This window comes from Nothobranchius furzeri, chromosome 3 (assembly GCF_043380555.1).
Source record: "Nothobranchius furzeri strain GRZ-AD chromosome 3, NfurGRZ-RIMD1, whole genome shotgun sequence".
In the NCBI taxonomy this organism is placed as follows: Eukaryota; Metazoa; Chordata; class Actinopteri; order Cyprinodontiformes; family Nothobranchiidae; genus Nothobranchius; species Nothobranchius furzeri.
The window spans coordinates 75,706,702-75,723,078 of record NC_091743.1 but is presented as its reverse complement, the minus strand read 5'-3'; the positions used below and the strand labels follow the sequence as shown (position 1 = coordinate 75,723,078).

Sequence of the window (16,377 nt, the reverse complement as noted above, 5' to 3'; positions counted from 1 at the left end):
TACTATATGAAGTACTTGATGAAGGTCACACCAAAGCCTGAACAGGTGAGCTTTCAGCTGCTTTTTAAAGGAGACTGCTGAGTCCACTGATCTCAGGCTCAGGGGGAGAGAGTTCCAGAGTCTGGGGGCCACAACAGTAGATAATCTGTTATCTTTGGTCTTTAGTATGGTGCTGCACAACCAGTAGGCTTTGGTCACTGGACCTCAGGGACCTGCTGGGGGTGTAGGGACTAAGAAGATCACCAATGTAAGATAGTGCTTGTCCATGTAAGGCCCTATAGACCAGAACCAGGATCTGGAAATGAACCCTGAAGTTGACTGGCAGCCACTGAAGCTGGAGGAGAAGCGAGGTGATGTGGGTGTGTTTGGAGGACTTGGTCAGAAGCCGAGCACAGTCATTCTGAACCACCTGTAGACGGTTCAGGGAGGTTCTGCTCAGACACGTGAAAAGAGAGCTGCATAACAGTCTCAAGTTCAGAGCGAGACAGAATGGCACTCAGCTTAGCAATGTTCCTGAGATGGAAGAAGGAAGAGCCAACAAAAGAACTGACATGAGAATCCAGGGTGAGAGCTGGGTCAAAGGTCATGCCAAGATTCCTGGCAGAGGGTTTGGCATGAGAAGCAAGCTGACCAAGAGAGTCTCTGACTTTGGGATCCAGCTTGTCTGGGGCACAGATGAGGATCTCAGTCTTATCTTCATTCAGCTGTAGAAAGTCCCCACCATCCAGGTTTTAATAGAGTCTAAGCAGTTGTGTGACAGCTGCAGCTTAGACATCTCATGAAGCTTAAAGGAGATCTAGAGTTGGATGTCATGTGCATAAACATGGTAGGAGATTTATTTAAAAGAGCTCAGGATGTGCTGAAAAGGAAGCAAAGTAAGAAGAGTAGAGGCCCCAGCACAGAACCTTGTGGGACAACATGGGTGAGGGAGGTGATGGAGGACTGGAACTTGGAGACGGCCACAGAGATGGAAAGCTCAGACAGATAGGAGGAGAACCACTCCAGAGCAGATCCTGATAGGCCTACCCGGTCTTTCAGCCTAGTAGCAGGTGATGGATCAGTGGTGTCAAAGGCTGCATCACTATGAACACAAGTCTGAAGGAGTTCTGCTGTGTGGTGAAGTTGCTAATGCTAAGTGTTAGCGTCTACCAGCAGAGACGTTCTCTGCTGTTTCCTGGACACAAAACCAACAACAGCCTTCCTCGTCGTGAGTCAAGATGGGTGAGTCCATGAATTTAAGTGACAGTATGACGTAGATCTGTCAGGATTTTCTAATCCTAGAGTTTCACCGTTTGTTTTCCATCAGAATCTATTGCAGGAGATAGGTGTAGGAGACTATTTTCATGTGCAGCCTGCCATGATCTGGGGAAGGAGTTTAACCCAGGACATGCAGAATCAACACACTCACAAATAAAGATCAAAAAAAGGTATTTATTAGTAGACAGGAACCAAAAGCGCACTGGAGCTTCCAGTGGATGAGTAAAGTCCGTACTCAGCGTCTGAGGAGGGGGAGAGCAAAATAAGGTGAGTCCTGAGAAGTAAGTCTTAACTGAGGAGGTGCAGAGATAAGACTTACTGGGCGAAGGAGATGAGGAAAAATCGGGAGGGGCCGGTCGAGAGTTGGGTGAGTCAAGGTGAGTAAATCCAGGAGAGGGAGCTTGTGGGAAGCAGAGGAGTGGGGCGACTGGAGAGATGGAGAACACGGGAAGCTGAGTCCAGACTGTTATGTGGCTAAGGTGAGTTTCCTGATGAGTCACTGAATCCTGAGAAGGCTCTACTCCAGAGATGTTCCAAAAAAATCCTGAAGAAGATGTATACACAAAAATCCACAGCGAATAATAAGCCAAAAACACAAGAGGTACAAAGTCACTACAACACTAGACGGCTGGAATATACCGAGTAGTAGTAATCATCCCGCGTTGAGGTGTGTTCTCCAACTCCTTAAGAAGCCAGTGCCGTTGATTGCTAACCAGAAGCAGCTGGGCGCCTCCCTCTCCTGAAAAACAACTCAAAGGTGGAATGTGCGACGGGAGTACTCACCCCGACTCATGACAGTACCCCCCCCTCAACGGACGCCTCCCGGCGTCCTGGCAGATGCCACCTCAAAGTCCCGGATGAGGGACGGATCTTCAATAAAGGAGCGTGGAACCCAGCAACGCTCCTCCGGTCCGTACCCCTCCCAGTCAACGAGGTACTGGATGCCCCTGCCACGGGGTCGGGAGTCCAGAATCCTGCGAACAGAATAAACCAGACCCCCCTTGTAGAACCGTGCAGGCGGGGGAGGAGCAGGCGTAGGGCAGAGACGGCTCGTGGTCACCGGCTTCACCAAGGACACGTGGAACACAGGGTGAACCCTGAGAGAGGGAGGCAGGGCCAGCCGGACAGTAGAGGGCGTGGGGATGTCCAGAATCCTGAAAGGACCCAGAAACCTGGGCGACAGTTTGCGGCTGGACGCCTTCAGGGGGATATCCTTGGAGGAGAGCCAAACCTCCTGACCAGGAGCGTAGGACGGGGCAGGACGCCGCCTGCGATCAGCAAGCCGTTTGTTGGAGGCCGCCGTCCTGTCCAAAGCCGCCCGGGTGGAGGCCCAGGCCCGTTTGGCCCCCCGGAGAAACTGTGGAACCGTGGTGAGGGCTGGAGACTGTGGAGGGAACAGGGAAGGTTGATAACCCAAGGAGGATTCAAAAGGTGACTGACCTGTTGCCGTAGAGACGTGAGAATTGTGGGCGTATTCGATCCAGGGGAGGTGCGAACTCCATGATGACGGGTGAGCAGAACATACACAGCGTAACATAGCACCGAGTTCTTGGTTCATACGCTCACATTGACCATTGGTCTGGGGATGGTGTCCAGAGGTAAGGGCGACTCGGGCCCCCAGAGCCTCTGCAAACTCCCTCCAGACTCTGGATATGAACTGGGGACCACGATCAGACAAGATTTCCTCCGGGATACCATGCAACCGGAAAACATGTCTGATGAGCAGTTTGGCTGTAACAGTAGAAGATGGAAGAGTTTTCAAAGGAATGAGATGGCATGCTTTGGAGAATCTGTCCACAATGGTGAGTATGGTGTTAAATCCCTGAGAATTCGGTAAACCACACACAAAATCCAGAGCCACATGAGACCATGGTCGAGAGGGGGTCGGCAGAGGGTTCAACAGTCCCGCAGGTGCACGGTGATCACCCTTCTGCTGAGCACAGATGTGGCAACCTGAAACATAATCCTTGACATCTCGGTACATGGCCGGCCACCAGAATGTGCGTCTGATGAGTGCAATAGTACGTCCTACTCCGGGGTGAAGTGAAAATTTGCCAGTATGAGCCCAGTGAATGACCTTGCTTCTCACAGCCTGCGGAACCCAGAGCCTGTCTGGAGGTCCCTTACCTGGATCAGGGTCAGTTCTCTGTGCCTCCAGTACCTGGTCACGTATCTCCCACGTCACACCTCCCACAACACACGCCGGGGGTAGGATGGTGGAGAGCTCAGTCTCCTGGTCAGAAGCATATTGTCTCGAGAGAGCATCCGGTTTTACGTTCTTGGATCCGGGTCGGTATGAAATCTGAAAGTTGAAACGAGAGAAGAAAAGGGACCACCTGTATTGTCGTGGGTTTAGTCTCTTGGCCTCTCTGAGGTAGACCAAATTCTTGTGATCAGTCCAGATGATGAAGGGAATCTCAGCTCCCTCGAGCCAGTGCCTCCACTCCTCAATGGCGAGTTTCACCGCCAAGAGCTCTCTGTCACCCACGTCATATCGGCTCTCTGTTGGGGTGAGACGGCGAGAAAAAAAAGCACAAGGGTGAAGGCGATGGTCGAGCGGTGATACCTGTGACAACACGGCGCCGACTCCGGTGTCTGAGGCATCCACCTCGAGTGTAAACTGGAGTTGGGGGTCTGGGCGATGGAGCACTGGAGCATTTGTGAATAGTTTTTTCAGCTTCTGAAAGGCTGCTTCAGCCTCTGTGGACCAAACAAAAGGGCGGTTAGTGGATGTGAGGTTGGTTAAAGGTATGGCAGTCTGACTGAAATTTCTGATGAATCTTCTGTAGAAATTGGCAAAACCCAGGAATCTCTGAAGCTGTTTACGTGACGAGGGGGTAGGCCACTCTGTGACCGCCTGGACCTTCTCAGGGTCAGCCCTCAGTCTTCCACTTTCGATCACAAATCCTAAAAACTTAACAGTAGAGACATGAAAAACACATTTCTCGGCCTTCACATAAAGCCGATTCTCCAGGAGTCGTTGCAACACAGAACGCACATGCAAGACGTGTTGTTCCAGAGTCTTTGAAAAAATCAAAATGTCATCCAAGTAGACAGTCACGTACTTATTCAACATATCTCCTAAAACAGAGTTCACCAGAGACTGAAACACAGCTGGAGCATTTGTTAGGCCGAAAGGCATTACCAGATACTCAAAATGTCCTAACGGAGTCTTAAATGCCGTCTTCCACTCATCACCCTGTCTGATTCGTACCAAGTGGTACGCATTTCTGAGATCCAGGCGGCTAAAAATGGTGGCGTCCTGAATGGGTTCAAAAGTGGAGGTTAACAGAGGCAGAGGATATTTGTTCTTTACTGTTATTTGGTTCAATTCCCTGTAATCAATACAGGGCCTTAGAGTCCCCTCCTTCTTTGGAACAAAGAAGAACCCTGCCCCCAATGGTGAGGTGGACGGCCTGATAAGACCGGTTGCTAGAGACTCCTGGATGTATTTCTCCATGCTCTCCCTCTCAGGTTTGGAAAGGTGATATAGTCGACTGGAGGGAAGTGGGGCTCCGGGTAACAACTCAATGCAGCAATCAAAAGGTCTGTGTGGGGGAAGAGAAGAAGCACGGTCCTTACTGAATACCTGTCGGAGGTCATGGTAGGCCGGAGGAACGTTGGAGAGGTCAATCTTCTCAGAAGGAGAGGTTGTGGAATTTTGGAGAGTTGGTGCAGCTGAGCGAAGGCAGGCTAGAGAACACTCAGGACTCCATCCTTCAATCTGACTGGTTCTCCAGTTCAGCTGGGGATTGTGGTGTTTCAACCAGGAATGGCCAAGAACCACTGGAGACTGGGGAGAGGGAAATACAAAAAATGCCAGAAGTTCTGTGTGGTTACCTGACACCTTTATCTGCAGTGGGATGGTCTGGTGAGTGATGGTGGACAAACTGCGATCATCCAGAGACGAAACCGTGAGAGGAGAAGACAAACGGGTGGTAGGTATTTTCCACCTCTTTACCAAACCGACATCCAACATAGATTGCTCACAACCAGAGTCCACCAGAGCCTCTAACTGAAATTGTTCAGAATTAAAACACACAGTGCATGGAATTGAACAACGGGAGCTAAAAGAGTCTGAATTTCCGCCCACCAGTAGCCCCGGCTTTACTGATGGGCTCTCCCTTTTCCCAGAGCAGGACAGGCTCTGGCAAAGTGTCCGGTCTGCCCGCAATATAAACAGAGACCTGACCTCAAACGATGTTCCCGTTCCTCTGGGGTAAGGCGAGTGCGACCCATCTGCATAGGTTCATCAGCTGTGGGGGTCTCGGAAAAGGAGCGAAGACCACCCAGGTTTCGGTCAGGAATAGGAGCTGGACGGGCACTGCTGGCGGGGCGCCGTAGCTCCTGGTGACGTTTATCAATGGAGATGGCCAGGCGAATGAGCCCCTCGAGAGACTGAGGTTCGGGGCACAGCGCCAGCTGATCCCGTACACGAACACTGAGGGCCTCCGTGAATGCAGCCATCAACGCCTCCTCGTTCCACGAAGTCCTAGCTGCCAGGGTTCGGAACTCTACCGACATGTCTGCAACCGATCGTCGGCCCTGCGACAGGTTCCAGAGTCTCTTTCCTATATCTGAAACGGACTCGGTCTGTCCAAAAGTTAATGTAAAGTCCGCTAAAAACTCATCAAAAGGTCCTGCTAAAAAGGCAGCACAATGGCTCTTAGCTTCCGCCCACCGTAGGGCTCTTCCACGTAGCAGTCCAATAACGTAAGAAATCTTACTTGAGTCCGTGGGAAAGGCTCCAGGTGAGCGTTCGAACGCAAGCCGGCACTGGAGCAGGAAGCTGTGGCATTCTTCGAACTCACCGCTGAATGTCTGTGAGGGAGGAGAAATGGCTGGACGAAAATGAGAAGTCTCTGTGGGGACAGGAACTCCCGGTCCGGAAGCAACAGGAGCGGCTGCTTGAGGTTCCGACCTTGTAGTCTGTGGCAGCAGCTGCGTAACCCGCTCATGGATCTGCCGGACTAGGGCCTCCAACTGCTGGTAACGATTGTGGGCAGCGTTGAGCTGATCCATAAGCAGTGGTAATGTCTGCTCCTGTTGAGACACTCTCTGAAGAAGATCTGAGAGGGTTGAGTCTGCTGGGTTAGCGGGTTGGCGGGATGATTCTGCCATGATCTGGGGAAGGAGTTTAACCCAGGACATGCAGAATCAACACACTCACAAATAAAGATCAAAAAAAGGTATTTATTAGTAGACAGGAACCAAAAGCGCACTGGAGCTTCCAGTGGATGAGTAAAGTCCGTACTCAGCGTCTGAGGAGGGGGAGAGCAAAATAAGGTGAGTCCTGAGAAGTAAGTCTTAACTGAGGAGGTGCAGAGATAAGACTTACTGGGCGAAGGAGATGAGGAAAAATCGGGAGGGGCCGGTCGAGAGTTGGGTGAGTCAAGGTGAGTAAATCCAGGAGAGGGAGCTTGTGGGAAGCAGAGGAGTGGGGCGACTGGAGAGATGGAGAACACGGGAAGCTGAGTCCAGACTGTTATGTGGCTAAGGTGAGTTTCCTGATGAGTCACTGAATCCTGAGAAGGCTCTACTCCAGAGATGTTCCAAAAAAATCCTGAAGAAGATGTATACACAAAAATCCACAGCGAATAATAAGCCAAAAACACAAGAGGTACAAAGTCACTACAACACTAGACGGCTGGAATATACCGAGTAGTAGTAATCATCCCGCGTTGAGGTGTGTTCTCCAACTCCTTAAGAAGCCAGTGCCGTTGATTGCTAACCAGAAGCAGCTGGGCGCCTCCCTCTCCTGAAAAACAACTCAAAGGTGGAATGTGCGACGGGAGTACTCACCCCGACTCATGACACAGCCTGCATGAAATACTCAAAGTGACTGATTATAATCAGAAATAATCTTTAAAAACATTTTTTGATGATGCACACTTTTAAAGTTATGAAGTATGTTCATATTTTTGGTCAGGACAATGTCTGGTTTGTTTAAATGAAGGGAGTGGGGCTTAAGTACTTTTATTGGAACTGACCACTAGGAGGTACCAACCTTTGTTCTGGGTTTACCTTCCAGGTTCCAGTTAGACATCCACTTAATGTATTTAACAGGATTAGATTTGTTTCTGTCTTTGGTTGTCAGAACAAAATTTATGATGCAACTAGGTAGCTCAGGGATAAGCCCTCAAGTGAAGCAGGGCAACGGGCTCACCAATTTTATATTCAGCCCAGCACATTCTGTTCTCCTTGCAGCTTAATTAATTAATACTTTTGTCCTTTGAGTCGAAACTGTGTGCTTTTATTAGTAACCTTGATTATAAACGTGAGTGATCATGAAACCGAAAAAGAACAGTCTCTGATTAATAATAAATGGCAAGGTGCACACACACACACACACACACACACACACACACACACACAATGGGAAACAAAGCTTTCCTAAATTGTGAATTTCTGTAAATGCTTCTTACCTTCTGAAACAAACGTTCGGATGCTTTAAGTGTGTGTGGAGTGTTTAAAAATGTATAATTTGCTGCAAATGTCACAGTTGTTGTTTTCCCACATTTATGTTTATACATAAATTGGTTGTTTTTAACTGAAACTCCTCTTTGATTAAGAAGCCATACACAAATAATCAGCCACAGCAGGCATCAGGCTGCCATTTCCCAAGGATTGGCAGTGACCTGCGTAGCTAAGTTGGAGCAGCTGAGGATAAAGTGGTGTGCTCAAGGGCACTTTGATGCTGGTGAAGTAATCCTAAAGCTTGCTTTAATTGAAGCCTTTTTGTCTGCATACATGCAGTTGTGATCTATGACTATAACATTATTCTAATATGCACAGGACACAAGTCAGTCAAAAACGCCTCGAGCCAAAGACACCATTTTATTCATTTTCTTACATGCAAAAGGAGGAAAATGTTTCAGAGCAGCAACACGGACCTCAAAACCAGATTCACATACAAATTACAAGTAGTGCTGCATATGAGAAGACAGATTCAGAAATGTTTCTGAGATTTTCATGCAGGCTGACCATGAAAATAGTCTCCTACACTTATCTCCTGTATTTGCTTCTGATAGAAAATAGAGGATGAATAGGAGTGAGTAGGGTGTGTATGGGGAGCGTGAGTGGGTGTCTACCATTCATTTTTGTAAGTCTTAGGTTGTATGTGTGAGCATGAGGGAGGGAGTGTGTGACTGTGTCTGTGTATATGTCAGGTGGGGTCTTGGACTCCTCCGCTCTCCTGGGACTTCTTGTGCTGCTACACATCTTCGCCTACCCCCTAACCCCCCCCCCCCCCCCCCCCCCCCCCCACGCATTTGGTGCTGAGTGTGGTGCCTTGGTTTGCCTGAGTGTTCAGGTCAGAGGGTTTAAGATTTTTGACGTCTGCCTGATCAATCCCGGTGGCTGCCTGGTGGGATCCGAGTCCCTAGGCTCTGCTGGGTCCCCGGCGGGGGTGGTCGCCCCTGGATCCCGGGTCACTGGGTTCCGGGCTCAGCCAGCTTGGGGGTGGGAGGCTGCGGGCGGGCCTGTTGGCTTGCCGCTGATATCGCCCAGGACTCTGCCGGCTGCTGGCTGTGGTCCCATGGGGCAATCCTCTGCACCTCTCAAGAGGGGGCTGGGGCTTTTCTGGTTACAGTCTCCCTGGGGTCCTTGCGCTCTGGGACAGCCCCTGGATCTCTGGGACTTGAAGCTCCCTCCATCTTCTACGCATATTTGGGAGCAGATCTGTGGCCCCTCACACTCACTATTGGATGCTCCTATAGAGAATCCTTACATATACAAGCGTGTGAGCGCACACAGGTGCTCACATGGTGCTCTCATCAGTATGGACTTGGGCATTTTCAACACATGTCTTAAGGGTGTGGTTGGCACTAAATGCACTGTGATTTATTATCATGTGATTGTTCAGTAAAACAATGTTGATTTAATATTTTCTCATCAGGTTGACACAGTGATAGCTAGCTCTTGTTATATTGTGTGTCCTTTTTTGTTTGTTTATTTCTTTCTGCAGGTCTAGAAGCTGAATCTTGTTCACAATCAATCAGGGGCGGCGTTAGGCCCGGCTACTTGGGCTGAAGCCCCGGATGTTTCACGTTAAGCCCCGGATCTAAATCGCGGAAGTAACATGCAGTACCAAAGTCCAACAGAGAGGGCGCTGCTGGCAGTAGTTTGTATACAGCCTGCCTGAGCCTCCACCATGAAGAAGAAGCCCTTCAGCAGCCGGCTTCTTCTACACTCTCTGCCTGAAATGCATGAGTGAAGATGGACATAAGGACATTTTTTAGACCAAAAGTACGGCGACAGAACCCCAGCTTTGATGAGACTGGTATTGACTCATGTTTGTGGGTCTTATTTGAAAATATTTGTTGTGCTGCTAGTTTGCCTAAAGTTAGCTTATCAGGTAAAGTTGTTGGAGAAAGAATGGGAATATTTACTATCATCTCACACTAAACACTAACAGGAACAATACTCTGCCCTGAATATGCTTAATATGTAGCTTCAGCTCCTCCTTGAACCGTCACCTTATCGTGGTGGAGGAGTTTGAGTGCCCTAATGATCCTAGGAGCTATGTTGTCTGGGGCACTTAGTGCCCCTGGTAGGGTCTCCCATGACAAATTGGTCTTAGGTGAAGGGTGAGACAAAGAACGGTTCGAAGGATCTTTCATGGCAGTTAAAACGAAGAGTCGGAGTACCCGGCCCGGAGGGTTACCGGGGTCCCACCCTGGAGCCAGGCCTGGGGTTGGGGCACGTGAGCGAGCGCCTGGTGGCCGGGCTTTCGCCCATGGGGCCCGGCCGGGCCCAGCCCGAACCGGATACATGGGCTCGTCCAACTGTGGACCCACCACCCGCAGGAGGAACATGAAGGGTCCGGTGCAATGCGAATCGGGTGGCAGACCAAGGCGGGAGCCTTGGCGGTCCAATCCCCGGACAAGAAAACTAGTTTTTGGGACATGGAACGTCACCTCGCTGGCGGGGAAGGAGCCGGAGCTTGTGGCAGAGGTTGAGCGGTACCGGCTAGATATAGTCGGACTCACCTCGACACATTGCATTGGCTCTGGAACCCGAGACCTGGAGAGGGGTTGGACACTCTACTTTGCTGGAGTTGCTCCGGGTGAGAGGCGGAGGGCTGGGGTTGGCTTTTTGTTAGCCCCGAGACTCTCTGCCTGTGTGTTGGGGTTTACCCCGGGGGACAAGAGGGTAGCTTCCTTGCGCCTTCGGGTCGGGGAACGGGTCCTGACTGTTGTTTGTGCTTATGGGCCAAATATCAGTTCAGAGTACCCACCCTTTTTGGAGTCCCTGGGACGAGTGCTAGATAGTGCTCCATCAGGGGACTCCATTGTCCTGCTGGGGGACTTCAATGCTCACGTGGGCAATGACAGCTTGACCTGGAGGGGTGTGATTGGGAGGAACGGCCCACCTAATCTGAACTCGAGCGGTGTTTTGTTATTGGACTTCTGTGCAAGCCGCAGTTTGGCCATAACGAACACCATGTTCGAACATAAGGATGCCCACCGGTACACTTGGTACCAGGGCAGCCTAGGTCACAGGTCGATGATAGATTTTGTAGTCGTATCATCTGACCTGCGGCCGTATGTTTTGGACACCCGAGTGAAGAGAGGGGCGGAGCTGTCAACTGATCACCACCTGGTGGTGAGTTGGATCACATGGCAAGGGAACATGCCGCATAGACCTGGCAGACCCAAACGCATAGTGAGGGTCTGCTGGGAACGCCTGGCAGAAGAACCTGTCAAGACGGTCTTCAACTCCCACCTCCGGCAGAGCTTTGACCACGTCCCGAGAGCAGTGGGGGACATTGAGTCCGAGTGGGCCTTGTTCCACTCTGCGATTGTCGAGGCGGCTGTTGCTAGCTGTGGTCGTAAGGTGGCCGGTGCCAGTCGTGGTGGCAACCCCCGTACCCGCTGGTGGACACCAGAGGTTCGGGGAGCCGTCAGGCTGAAGAAGGAGGCCTACAGGGCGTGGCTGGTCTGTGGGTCTCCGGAGGCAGCAGACAGGTACCGGATAGCCAAGCGGGGTGCAGCAGTGGCAGTTGCCGAGGCAAAATCTCGGGCGTGGGAGGAGTTTGGTGAGGCCATGGAGAAAGACTATCGATCGGCTCCAAAGAGGTTCTGGCAAACTGTCCGGCGCCTCAGGAGAGGAAGGCAGCAACTCGCTCACACTGTTTACAGTGGGGATGGGGAGCTGCTGACGTCAACTGAGGCTATAGTCGGACGGTGGAAGGAATACTTTGAGGAGCTCCTCAATCCCACCAATGCGCATTCCGAGGAGGAACCAGAGCTGGGAGGCCTGGGGATGGACTGTCCGATCTGGGGGCCAGAAGTTGCTGAGGTAGTCAAACAACTACACAGCGGCGGAGCCCCGGGGGCGGATGAGGTTCGTCCTGGGTATCTCAAGGCTATGGATGTTGTAGGGCTGTCATGGTTGACACGTCTCTACAACATTGCGTGGTCATCGGGGGCAGTTCCTAGGGAGTGGCAGACCGGGGTGGTGGTCCCCATCTTTAAGAAGGGTGACCTGAGGGTGTGTTCCAACTATAGGGGGATCACACTCCTCAGCCTCCCTGGAAAGGTCTACTCCAAGATACTGGAGAGGAGGGGCCGATCGATAGTTGAATCTCAGATAGAGGAGGAGCAATGTGGTTTTCGTCCGGGCCGTGGAACTGTGGACCAGCTCTATACCCTTGCAAGGGTGATGGAGGGGGCATGGGAGTTTGCCCAACCAATCCACATGTGCTTTGTGGATTTGGAGAAGGCTTATGACCGTGTCCCCAGGGGCACCCTGTGGGGGACGCTCCAGGAGTATGGGGTGGGTGGCTTTCTGTTAAGGGCCATTCAGTCCCTTTACCAGAGGAGCGTGAGTTTGGTCCCCATAGCCGGTAGTAAGTCGGACCTGTTCCCAGTGAGGGTTGGACTCCGCCAGGGCTGCCCTTTGTCACCGGTTCTGTTCATCACTTTAATGGACAGAATTTCTAGACGCAGCTGTGGTGTGGAGTGTGTCGAGTTTGGTGGCAGGAGAATCTCGTCTCTGCATTTTGCGGATGATGTGGTCCTCCTAGCTTCATCCAGCTCTGACCTTCAGCTCTTGCTGGGTAGGTTCGCGGCCGAATGTGAAGTGGCTGGGATGAGGATCAGCACCTCCAAATCTGAGACCATGGTTCTCGACCGGAAAAGGGTGGCTTGCCACCTCCGGGTCGGGGGAGAGGTCCTACCTCAAGTGGAGGAGTTTAAGTATCTCGGGGTCTTGTTCACGAGTGAGGGTAGGAGGGATCGGGAGATCGACAGGCGGATTGGTTCGGCGTCTGCAGTGATGCGGACGCTGAGCCGATCTGTCGTGGGGAAGAGGGAGCTGAGCCAGAAAGCCAGGCACTCGATTTACCGGACGATCTACGTCCCAATCCTCACCTATGGTCATGAGCTTTGGGTAATGACCGAAAGAACGAGATCGCGGATACAAGCGGCCGAAATGAGTTTCCTCCGTAGGGTGGCCGGGCTCAGCCTTAGAGATAGGGTGAGGAGCTCGGACATTCGGGAGGGACTCGGAGTAGAACCGCTGCTCCTCCGGATCGAAAGGAGCCAGTTGAGGTGGTTTGGGCATCTGGTCAGGATGCCTCCTGGACGCCTCCCCGGGGAGGTGTTTCGGGCATGTCCTGCCGGCAGAAGGCCCCCGGGTCGACCCAGGACACGTTGGAGAGGTTACATCTCCAATCTGGTCCGGGAACGCCTTGGGGTCCTGCCGGAGGAGCTGGTGGACAAGGCCGGGGAGAGGACGGCCTGGAGCTCCCTAATTGGGATGCTGCCCCCGCGACCCGGACCCGGATAAGCGGAGGAAGACGACGACGATGTAGCTTCAGATTAAAAATTATGTGGTACAAGACATATATATATATGATGTTGACTAGTGCGTGTCACGTGTGTGTGCGCGCGCGCGTGTGTGTGTATGTGCGTGTGCACGCGCACGTGTGAGCATGCGTGTGTGTGTGTTAAGCCCCGGATCTTCTTCAGTCCTAAATCTGCCCCTGCAATCAATTATTTATTTTTGTGTATTGCATTGTTTTCTTTTGCCTCTTCCTTTCTTTTTCACCTCTGTCTCCGTGTCTTGTCAGAATTAAGAAGCATCCAAAAACAATGACATTAAAGTTTTAAGTATCAGGCATGACATTAAAGCAGCAGCAGCTTTGATGCCCAAACTGAGAGTAAATCTGTAAGGCTTGTCACCAGCATTCAGACATTAATTCCGTTTGCTCCACAGCCAGGCATGACACGGGGAAAACAAGAAAATAATAAAAAAAAAAGAAAACAGACGGTGAAACTCTAGGATTAGAAAAGCCTGTCAGAAATGTCACACTGTCACTTAACATTCATGTGCTCACCCACCTTAACTCACGACCGGGAAGGCTGTTGTTGGTTTAGTGTCCAGGAAATAGCATTTCTCAGTTAGTAGAAGCTAATCATTAGCATTAATATTAGCATTTTTTTTCTTGCACAATTTCCAATTTCCAGATATTGTGATTCACGCATATATGGCAATAAAACCCTTCTGATTCTCATTCTAACAACTCATCCACACAGCAGAACTCCTTCAGGCTTGAGTTATTTGTGGAGATAAAACATAAACATTGCAGAGCAATCAGAGTGAGTAGAAGAGTTGTGTTGCTGTTAGCCAATCAGAGGAGAGATGTCCAAATATCAGGAAATAAGACTCCAGATCTTGCCTTGTTCAGCACTCCTCTGATGTGTATCTGAGCATTTTTCCACCAGAGTACGACTGCCGAAGCTCTCATTCCTAGTAGAGACCACTGCAGATGTATTGAATAAACAAGTGTCCCACACCAGTAATATATTTTCTAATGGATTTGTGTTTTTGCTGATGGAAAAGGTTTGAAACCAGCGACAAGACAAAAACCCTTGCCCGTGTTAAATTGAGTTTAGTTGGAAACATGTAAAAAACATTATTTGGTTTTAAAGGAACATGATGAAGGGATTTTTTTCTTCTCACATCAAACATTGTGTAAGACGGCTTGGAAATCATGCCATGCTGTTTTATTTACGTTTCCAGCAGCAATCCCAACTTGTTCTGAAACAAGGGCTGTATCAATGTCTCTGCAGGGATACATTTAAAAATCTAGAGTCATTTACTGAAACATAACATTTTTAAGTGTTGACATCATTTTTTTTCCATATTTTGCATGGAGATATTGTTTCTTTCCATGCTCATGTGTCAGTGTCAGAATCCATTTGGATGCACTGACTGACAGCACATCTGCACTTGAGTGTTATGGAGCCCGGCTCAGTATGGGCCTTGGATCTAAAATGTGAAGCAAGTGTGCACACTAAGCCAGCCATGAGTGGCGTAAACTGTCTTCCTCCAAGATCTTTGCCTCTCTTTATCTCTGCCTCCCTCCCCCATCTCTAACACTCTCCCCCTTTTCTCTCGTTGTCTGTTGTTGTGATGAGCCACTGCAGTGGGAAAAGGACTTTGATCCAGTGGCTTGACAGCAGCCTGCCAAATTCCTTTTCCCCACGCAAAAATGCACAGATCCTGCCTTCCAGCAGCAAGGCCCACTTATTTGTAATCCCACAGATTACTGTCCCCAGGCTTAAGTGTAATGAGCCACATGCATCCAGGAAAAGCACATTATTTATTTTTTTCTTTTAACTTGAAGGTAGAGTACAAAAATGCTCTCTAGTCACAATTTTGCTCACTAGCAAAGTACATCTTTTGAAAAGTGGAAACAAAACCAAGCTGAATCAAAGACTTTGTGCATTCACGTGTTTGGAGCAAAAACGTGAGGCTCTATGGCGTTGCCTGAGATTGACAGATTGTACAAAGTTGTTCCCAAAGTCCAAAACAGAAACAAACCTTCAAAGGAAAACTTACAAACACTGTAGTGGACTTCCTGAGAGATGAGACCGGGGTTAACTCTTCTTCAGGGATTATTTTTCATCCTTAACCCTCCCACTGCCTTTGTGAGTGACCCCGCGAGGAAAGTTGAGCATTGAGCAGGATTGATGGTGTATCCCTTGAGGTCCACGTGACAGGGGTGAGGAGGTGCTCACTCCTCACCCCTGTCACGTGGACCCAATGGATAAACCATCAATCCTGCTCAATGGTCAACTTTCCTCGTGGGGTCACACCCATTAGAACAGTGGGAGGGAGGGTTAAAAGGATATTCCACCCCTAAGTGAAACTGAGACTCCTTCCATCTTCCCCAGAGATAGATTAGTGGGGGAAACACTTTGTAACCAGTCATTCTTCTGATCTGAAGTATTTTGTTAGCTTTAGCTTAGCGTGAACAATGTATGTGAATTTTAACAGCTACCATTTTGTGTGGAAAAATTATGGAAATGACTCAACAGTATTCCTAAGTTTTGGTGACCTCAACAGTCATACTGACAGCAAATGAAAGTAATTACCATTGTGGTGTTTGTTGGTGTTTTAGAAATTTAAAACTGTTTAATTGTACTGTTGCTGTCTCAACAAAAATACCCACAAGAACTTTTGGGATTTATGTTTTTTTATGGTAAACATGTCGTATGTTCCAGACTATAAGGGGCACCTGAATATAAGCTGCACCAGCTAAATTTGGGGGAAATTAAAGATTGTTCCTGTAACGTTGGGAAAGGCCAACAAAGTTATTTGTCCATTTAATTGTCAGAGGTCAAATAGATAGTCGGGTGTCCAGCAGATTTCCTCTGCTAGGAATGTTGTGCTCTTCCCTGTACCAAAACAATTCCATGCTTAAAGAGCAAGTCGCCCCCAAATCAACTTTTTTTCCCTGATAAACTATATAAATGCGTGTCTAATCATGCTGCAGACACGTGCAGTCAATAGTTTTACACTTTAGTGCATTTTAGTAAAAAAATTTATTTTCTGCCTAAAACTGTCAGTGTTGTTCCGTTGTCAGGTAAAAAATCTGCACTGCATTTGAATTTAAATCTGCTATCGCTATTGGCTAAGAGGTACCCTAGAACGTTAGCTGGTACCATATGATGTCACAATGTCATTGTGAGTCTGTGTGTGTGTGTATTTGTTAGCGGCTACGCTCTCTCGGTCTGCTAGGCAACAGCATTTGTTGCATTTTTCCAACAGGAAGTGGGAGTTGAGTAAGAATCTGGTAGGAGGTGACTTGCTCTTTCACCATTCCCA

The 16,377-nt window shown here is 49.6% G+C and overlaps 1 long non-coding RNA gene across 1 annotated transcript; it reads right to left on the bottom strand.

Annotated features, from left to right (window-relative positions):
* Positions 1-1,411: 1,411 nt before the first annotated feature.
* On the bottom strand, positions 1,412-1,690 carry LOC139069002 (uncharacterized). The gene is made up of 2 exons (XR_011520231.1): positions 1,577-1,690; positions 1,412-1,499 (listed from the first exon to the last, which is right to left on the bottom strand). It is a non-coding gene; the product is annotated as an uncharacterized lncRNA (long non-coding RNA).
* Between the last annotated feature and the right edge of the window lie 14,687 nt (positions 1,691-16,377).